Source organism: Oncorhynchus kisutch, linkage group LG25, assembly GCF_002021735.2.
Source record: "Oncorhynchus kisutch isolate 150728-3 linkage group LG25, Okis_V2, whole genome shotgun sequence".
In the NCBI taxonomy this organism is placed as follows: Eukaryota; Metazoa; Chordata; class Actinopteri; order Salmoniformes; family Salmonidae; genus Oncorhynchus; species Oncorhynchus kisutch.
Window position 1 is genome coordinate 31,386,033 of NC_034198.2, and position 9,282 is coordinate 31,395,314.

The 9,282-nt window shown below is 40.5% G+C and overlaps 1 pseudogene; it reads left to right on the forward strand.

The window, feature by feature from the left end:
• Positions 1-3,512: 3,512 nt before the first annotated feature.
• On the forward strand, positions 3,513-4,492 carry LOC109880188 (toll-like receptor 13; annotated as a pseudogene).
• The last annotated feature ends 4,790 nt before the right edge of the window (positions 4,493-9,282 follow it).

Genomic DNA, 9,282 nt, shown 5'->3' on the forward strand with positions numbered 1-9,282 from the left:
ACACATGGAATGAATAGCACTTCTTAATTTCTCAAAAGAAAATCATCGACCAATTTCTAAAGACTGTTGACATCTAGTGGAAGCCATAGGAACTGCAACCAGGTTCCTAATAATAAGGGCATCCCATAGAAATCCATTGGGAAATCCTATTACCTCAATTTTTTTCCCCTGGATGGTTTGTCCTGTGTGTTTCGCCTGCCAAATCAGTTCTGTTATACTCACAGACATTATTTTAACAGTTTAAATTTTTTCATGTTTTCTATCCAAATCTACCAATACACATCCTAGCTTCTGGGCCTGAGTAACAGTTTTACGTTGGGAAAACTTTTCATCCGGACGTCAAAATACTGCCCCCTATCCTTAGTTAAATGTATTTGGCTAAGGTGTATGTAAACTTCCGACTTCAACTGTATATACACAGGGGCCTGTTGTATTTGAGTTTAGTAAATCTAGATAAAATATTTGGTGGAAGAGAGGAAAATCTAGATAAAATGTGTGGTGGAAGAGAGGAAAATCTAGATAAAATGTGTGGTGGAAGAGAGGAAAATCTAGATAAAATGTGTGGAAGAGAGGAAAATCTAGATAAAATGTGTGGAAGAGAGGAAAATCTAGATAAAATGTGTGGTGGAAGAGAGGAAAATCTAGATAAAATGTGTGGTGGAAGAGAGGAAAATCTAGATAAAATGTGTGGTGGAAGAGAGGAAAATCTAGATAAAATGTGTGGTGGAAGAGAGGAAAATCTAGATAAAATGTGTGGAAGAGAGGAAAATCTAGATAAAATGTGTGGAAGAGAGGAAAATCTAGATAAAATGTGTGGAAGAGAGGAAAATCTAGATAAAATGTGTGGTGGAAGAGAGGAAAATCTAGATAAAATGTGTGGAAGAGAGGAAATCTAGATAAAATGTGTGGTGGAAGAGAGGAAAATCTAGATAAAATGTGTGGTGGAAGAGAGGAAAATCTAGATAAAATGTGTGGAAGAGAGGAAAATCTAGATAAAATGTGTGGAAGAGAGGAAAATCTAGATAAAATGTGTGGAAGAGAGGAAAATCTAGATAAAATGTGTGGTGGAAGAGAGGAAAATCTAGATAAAATGTGTGGTGGAAGAGAGGAAAATCTAGATAAAATGTGTGGAAGAGAGGAAAATCTAGATAAAATGTGTGGAAGAGAGGAAAATCTAGATAAAATGTGTGGTGGAAGAGAGGAAAATCTAGATAAAATGTGTGGTGGAAGAGAGGAAAATCTAGATAAAATGTGTGGAAGAGAGGAAAATCTAGATAAAATGTGTGGAAGAGAGGAAAATCTAGATAAAATGTGTGGAAGAGAGGAAAATCTAGATAAAATGTGTGGTGGAAGAGAGGAAAATCTAGATAAAATGTGTGGTGGAAGAGAGGAAAATCTAGATAAAATGTGTGGTGGAAGAGAGGAAAATCTAGATAAAATGTGTGGTGGAAGAGAGGAAAATCTAGATAAAATGTGTGGAAGAGAGGAAAATCTAGATAAAATGTGTGGAAGAGAGGAAAATCTAGATAAAATGTGTGGTGGAAGAGAGGAAAATCTAGATAAAATGTGTGGAAGAGAGGAAAATCTAGATAAAATGTGTGGAAGAGAGGAAAATCTAGATAAAATGTGTGGAAGAGAGGAAAATCTAGATAAAATGTGTGGTGGAAGAGAGGAAAATCTAGATAAAATGTGTGGAAGAGAGGAAAATCTAGATAAAATGTGTGGTGGAAGAGAGGAAAATCTAGATAAAATGTGTGGTGGAAGAGAGGAAAATCCACACATAATAAAAAAGAAAGAATACACTGTCACAACATTTAATTAGACTTTTCTTATGGCAAATTACATACAGAATCAATCATCAATCAAATTGGTTTTATAAAGCCCTTTTTACATCAGCAGTTGTCACAAAGTGCTTCTACAGATATCCAGCCTAAACCCCCAAAGAGCAAGCAATGTAGATGTAGAAGCAGAGTGGCTAGAAAAAACTCTCTAGAACGGTAGGAACCTAGGAATAAATTTAGAGAGGGGTGATCCTCTTCCTAGGAAGGAACCAGCCAGCATTGGAGTCAATATGGGCCAGCATTCCTGTGGAACGCATTTGACACCTTATAGTTCATGCACGACAAATTGAGGCTATTCTGAGGGGAAAAGGGGGTGCAACTCAATATTAGGAAGGTCAAATCAAATCAAATCGAATCAAATTTTATTTGTCACATACACATGGTTAGCAGATGTTAATGCGAGTGTAGCGAAATGCTTGTGCTTCTAGTTCCGACAATGCAGTAATAACCAACAAGTAATCTAGCTAACAATTCCAAAACTACTACCTTATAGACACAAGTGTAAGGGGATAAAGAATATGTACATAAAGATGTATGAATGAGCAATGGTACAGAGCGGCTTAGGCAAGATACAGTAGATGGTATTGAGTGCAGTATATACATATGAGATGAGTATGTAAACAAAGTGGCATAGTTAAAGTGGCTAGTGATACATGTATTACATAAGGATGCAGTAGATGATATAGAGTACAGTATATACGTATACATATTAGATGAATAATGTAGGGTATGTAAACATTATATTAGGTAGCATTGTTTAAAGTGGCTAGTGATATATTTTACATAATTTCCCATCAATTCCCATTATTAAAGTGGCTGGAGTTGAGTCAGTGTGTTGGAAGATGTTCCTAATGTTTTGTACACTCAGTGTGTATTTGGACCTTGAGAGAGAGACTTCAACTAGTCCTATTTGGAGGAGGAGGTCAGTATGGGGAAAATAGGTTTGAGTGATTCAGGAACTAAGTAAGAGCGGGAAAGCAAACTTGGGACATCACATGACTGCAAAATGTGACACACCCCCTTGTTCCCTATAAAACATATAAGATTATGACAATATTATTCGGGCTGGTTTGACAGAACTAGACAAACTACTGAACTGCCTCACCATTATCTAAATCGGTTTATTAAAAACACAGACTCCACTTGTGCTTTCACCCTTCATTTTTATTGTCTCATAGCCTATCTTTATTCTTCAGATGCCCAAAACTGAGGGCTGCACTAACCACCCCCCCCCCCTCCCTCAAACCTTTGACAGCACCACTGCTCATCTCACACACACTATCCTGTATTTGAAAAAAATAAATCTTAACATGACAACAAACGAGATATTGGCAAAACAAACTACTTACAGTAATACAATTCATAATCTAGAAAACTATGTCTTCCAGGATTAACGGTCCTTCAATTGGTAGAAAATAGTATCCTGACCATGAATAGTGCTTTCAAAAATGGTTTGGAAAAACTAGAGATCTTGGAGATTGGAGGAAATAAACCAAACTCCATTGGGAAAGAAGACTAAAAGATTTGGATTTGGATTTGGATTTTTTATTTGGATTTAGAAGACAATCATTTTACCAGTATGAATGACAGGGCCTTTGAGGGATTGGTCAACCTTACAGATCATTCTGTATGGAAATAAAATCCCTTCAGGAGCAATTAGAGAACTGTAAAATGGATGAACCCTCGCTAAACGCTCCACCGTTCTTTCACTTGTCATCTCTCGAATATCTGAAAATCTACAGCCAGTGTCCGGAAGGAATGCATAATCTACTATCAAGCTGTCTTGAAGGTGAAGTCTTTATTAACAATATGGTTAGGGAATCTCAGTTTTAAATCTCTGCAACCAAGACACATTCATTTACACACCCCAGTTGATGTACCTTGACATCAGCAGCAATATATTCACAACTCTCACTCCAGAGCTGTGTTACCCAATCCTAGAACTCAGGAAAATCTTACTGTTAAAACCTCCACACGAGTCTTTAGATTTCCTTATATGAGCCAATTATTGCCAGCGTCTCACTTGCAAGTAAGAAATAACGAACTTACAGCTATCAATGAGATAGTGATGCATTCTCTCCCTTCTTTGAGTTACATGGACCTGAATAATAACTTGTTTAATTGTGACTGCAGCCATGCTTGGTTCATTCAGTGGGTGATAAACAAAATCCAAACGTAAGTTCTGAGATGGCAAGTGGACTATAACTAGTACCTCTTCCTGGCTTATCTCTACGACACCAAACAGAGAAACAGGCATCTTTGATCTTTTTGTATTTAACTAGGAAAGTCAGTTGAAAACTAATTCTTATTTACAATGACGGCCTACCCCAGCCCGGGCAACCCTGGGCCAATTGTGTGCCGCCCTGTGGGACTCCCAATCACGGACGGTTGTGATACAGCCTGGAATTGAACCATGGTCTGTAGTGCCACCTCTAGCACTGAGTTGCAGTGCCTTAGACTGCTGCGCCACTCAGGAGCCTCAAGTTAATCAGTATGACACCTTCATATCCTACAACGACCATAATGAGCCCTGGGTCATGAGGGAGCTTCAGCCAGAGCTGGATGGGTAGCAGGGCTGGAGGCTATGTCTGCAACACCGTGACATCCTGCCAGGCAAACCCACTATAGAAATCATCACAGACGCCATCTAAGAGTGGTTTATTCACATACAGCTAGCTAGCATACAGCCAAAGAAGCTCCTTGTTATCTGTGATACAGCGGTGCTGGTACATCCAGATACCTCCAAGTGAATGTGAACTTGTCTAGGCAACGATAATCAACAACACGTTCCACCTTTAGGCTAGTGTTCAAAATATTAGCCAAAACACTGACGATGGCTGGTTCTGGAGAAAGTTTGTCATAAGCATTTAGGGATAACTTCGCAATCTAATGTCATCTTCAAATATGTGTTCTTGTGGCCACTGCCAGTGAGAATCTGTACTGCAGAGAGGTACAGGAGGAGGCTTATGTTGCTGATTGCATTTCATTCTCAGTACATAGTCATAAACATGCAGGAAAAAATTACTGAGAGACACATAATTTACGAATATATTGTGGATGTTATGAGCCCTTTGTTGTTCACACAATACACCTATTTTCAACAATATCTCTACCGTCACACAACGCAGATGAAAGGGTACAGGGTTAGTTATCATAATCTTGGCACACACTGTTCATGCAACTACACAACATTATTAGTTGGCTAAATAGTGTTCTACAAAGCAATAGCAATGGTGGTCCAGTAGCAGAATGTGTATGACAGAGAATTAGCAGTTAGTCCTTTATAAGGATCTCCATGGTGTACTGTATGTACGCACCATATAGGACGTGATGGCCAAGTGCAGGAACATGTGTTTGTGACATGCTTGGGTTTTGCCCTGCATGCCGTATGCAGTGGTTACAGGTAAGAACATGAGGACATGGATGCTGAAATACATGGTTGGGTAAATGCAAAGTATGCAAAGTTAGAGCACAGGTAGGGTTCTAATTATAGGGGGACTGGACATCCCAATAGTAACTGAAACTTATATATCAATGAACCCCCAGTCAATGGGGATATCTAACCCTGAGCAAAATAGTAGTGGACTACAATACACCTGTAGGCTTTCTGTAGATTGGGATACATTTTATTCCATTTCAAAGTCGGTTTGCAATTGTGTACTAATGTCTTAATGTTCCTGAAATGATTAATCCAAGTTTGTAATATTCATATCTTTGTCAGTTCTGACTAATTTGAACTAGAAAGTTATCCAGTTGCCAATGCTAGCTAGCTGACAAGCTAATGAACCAAAACACGAGCTAGATTGCAAGATTAAATTCACTTGATGATCTTGCAAGTAAGTGTGGTCATTGAACCTACTGGAGGTTGAGAAAGTATCAGAACTCAAGGATATGACCCAGATCCAGACAGCTAGAATCACAGATGTTTATTGACCAAACAGGGGGCAGGCAAAAGACAGGTCAAGGGCAGGCAGAGGTCCGTAATCCAGGGCAGAGTCAGTAAGGTACAGAACAGCAGGCAGGCTCGCTGTCAGGGCAGGCAGAGGTCCGTAATCCAGGTCAGAGTCAGTAAGGTACAGAACAGCAGGCAGGCTCGCTGTCAGGGCAGGCAGAGGTCTGTGATCTGGTCAGAGTCAGGCAGGTACAGAACAGCAGGCAGGCTCACTGTCAGGGCAGGCAGAGGTTCGTAATCTGGTCAGAGTCAGGCAGGTACAGAACAGCAGGCAGGCTCGCTGTCAGGGCAGGCAGAGGTTGGGAAAGCACACTGGTAAGACCTGACAAGACAAGACGACCTGGCTACAAACAAACAGAGAACACATGAATAAATGCACAGGGGATACTGGGGAAGATGGGCGACACCTGGAGGCGGGTGGAGACAAGCACAAAGACAGGTAAAACCGATCAGGGTGTGACAGCAAGCGTGCAATAGCTTACTGATGTTTTTCTGAAGGAAATGTGCCATTTTATCATATCTTTTATTCTGTTAATTCATGTGAGGATTCTCTGTCTCCTTCACCAAACTGTATCATTCACTGACATTTATTTTAGATCAGATTTACTAAACCCAGATACCTATTCAGCCACTACCTGTGTGTGTGTGTGTGTGTGTGTGTGTGTGTGTGTGTGTGTGTGTGTGTGTGTGTGTGTGTGTGTGTGTGTGTGTGTGTGTGTGTGTGTGTGTGTGTGTGTGTGTGTGTGTGTGTGTGAGCCCTCCTTTGCACTGAGAGCGATCTCCTGTGAAAACCTCAAAAGGTCACTGAATAAACTGTTATTGTGTTTCAGTATGCGTGCATGTGTGTGTGCATGTGTGTGTGCGTGTCTGTGTGCATGTGTGTGCAACCCCTGCCACGGTTTGCGTGTTGAACAGACATCAGTGCTAGGTCCTCTCATCCCACAGGGTTGTTTGAATCTTCTCAGGAGACCCACACCCTCCTCTCCACACACACACACACACACACACACACACACACACACACACACACACACACACACACACACACACACACACACACACACACACACACACACACTTCCACTCTCATCAGCACACATGCGTGATTAGGTTTCCACTATCTGTGAAATATGTATGACTAGCTGAGGGAAGGTGTGTGCTTGTTTGTGTAAAAGGTGATATATTAAAGATGGTGAAAGATGGTGTGAAACTCACTCCTCACCCTGAGGTATCGCCCCTTGTGCCATTGAAGAAGGTCTTTTCAAAAGTGCAATGGGTTGGAATGCTTCAGGATGCCGGTCATGTGGGGTTGCAAGGCAGAGGTTCTGAGTTCGAGACTGTATGAGCCGATCGGGGGAAAGCGGTAACCACTAAGCAAGCAGCATGACGTTGTCCTTGACATTTGCATGTACTGCATGCCTGAGTGTGTGTGTGTACGCGCGTGTGTGTGCAAGTGCATTTTCATATCTGTCTCCTTCATTGACCATGGTATCCTCTATCTGTTATGTAACAGTAGTGGGGCCTGGTTAGGAGGTCCCTATTCTAGTTGAATTATTCAGATATGGTGTTTGTTCTCTGTTAGCTACGCCTCGCTGCTATACGTTCCACAGGAATTACACCCAGTTTACTCTCTCAATCGGATCATTGCATGCTGGTATTAGTCTGAATTCAGACACACTCACACACACACACATTCACACTCACAAACGCATCAACATACATGCCCAAGTATGGCACACACATGGCACACACACACACACACACACACCGTATAAATGGTTGTTATTGTTTTTTGATATCAAAGGATGTAACAGTCTAAAGGGTGCTGTGTTTATTGTTGCTGTTATTTGTCTAATGGACACACACAGACACATACACAATGCACACACACACACACATACATACAGACAGTCAGACACACAGACAGACAGACAGACAGACAGACAGACAGACAGACAGACTGAACCGTACAGCAGTCAGTGACCATAAGAACAAAGGCATACACTGACACAGAGGAAAGAATTTCAGTGAGAGACTTGCCACAGTATTGTGTTTTCACAGCCTCTGAAGACCTTGAGTAAAGTGTAGAGTTAGAGTGTGTGTGTGTGATTATTATAGGAGTGCACAGGGAGCATGTACTGTATATATCATTTCACTAATTGCAGTGCTCTGCTGTAATTACAATGCTATAGGGACACACTGCTCTCAGATCACATTATTTAAAGCCTTCACCCAGCTTCTACTGTCCATCATACAATACATACAGAGTTCTTATCTACTGTACTCCCTTCCCTCCCTCTCTCCTCTCCCTCCCTCTCTCCTCTCCTTTTTTTCTCTCTCTTCTACATGTTGGTCTCTCCCCTTCTCCATATCTCTTCTCTGCTCTCTTCTTCTCTCCTTCCCTCCTTGCCTTGTTTCAGAGAAACAAATAATCATATTTTTTTGCTAAATGCTTTATACTGCACATGTAGCCGTCGTATATTGGCCATATACCACCAACCCCTGAGATGCCTTATTGCTATTATAAACTGGTTACCAAAGTAATTAGAGCATTAAAAATAAATGCCCGTGGTATCCGGTCTGATATACCACGGCTGTCAGCCAATCAGCATTCAGGGCTCAAACTACCCAGGCTATATAGGACCCTTTTTGTTGGTTCTTTATAGAACCATTCTCAATCTCAACAGTCCTTTACAGAACCATTCTCAATCTCAACAGTCCTTTACAGAACCATTCTCAATCTCAACAGTACTTTAATTAAAGAACCATTCTCAATCTCAACAGTACTTTAATTAAAGAACCATTCTCAATCTCAACAGGACTTTAATTAAAGAACCATTCTCAATCTCAACGGTTCTTTAAAGAACCATTCTGAATCTCAAAGGTTCTTTATAGAACATACAGGGTTTTTTATTCTGGTTTAATAGAGATATTATATTGTTAAAATTCCATATTTCTACTGTTGTGTTTATTAACAAGTTGAATCAGGTGTGCTAACTCTGGAATGGTTTGTATTCCCTGAGAAGAGAATTAAGAACTACTGACTGAGTCAACCGTTCTCAATTGGCACAAGACACAAGTCTTTCACAAGACACCGTCACTGGCCATTGTCATAAATTACATCTCAGAGCATAACACAACAGATAAAATAAACTGGATTGACACTGTCACTCACTGTTGCACAAAAAAAGCAGTGACCAAATCACGCCACAAAATATTTGAATGAGCCGCCACCCCTACATTTTAATCATCACTAAAATATGAAATAACATGTTTTTTTTAACAGCAAAGAATCGTTGGAGGACTCAAAGTGTTATTTGGATCAGTATGGCTCCACATAAAACCATCACCCTTCCCAAAGAACCCTTGAGAAAACCTCATTTTTTTGTGTGTATGAGATTTGTATGTAAAACATTGACATTGGACATTTAGCAGATGCTCTTATCCAGAGTGACTTACAGTAAGTGCGTTCATCTTAAGATAGCTAGG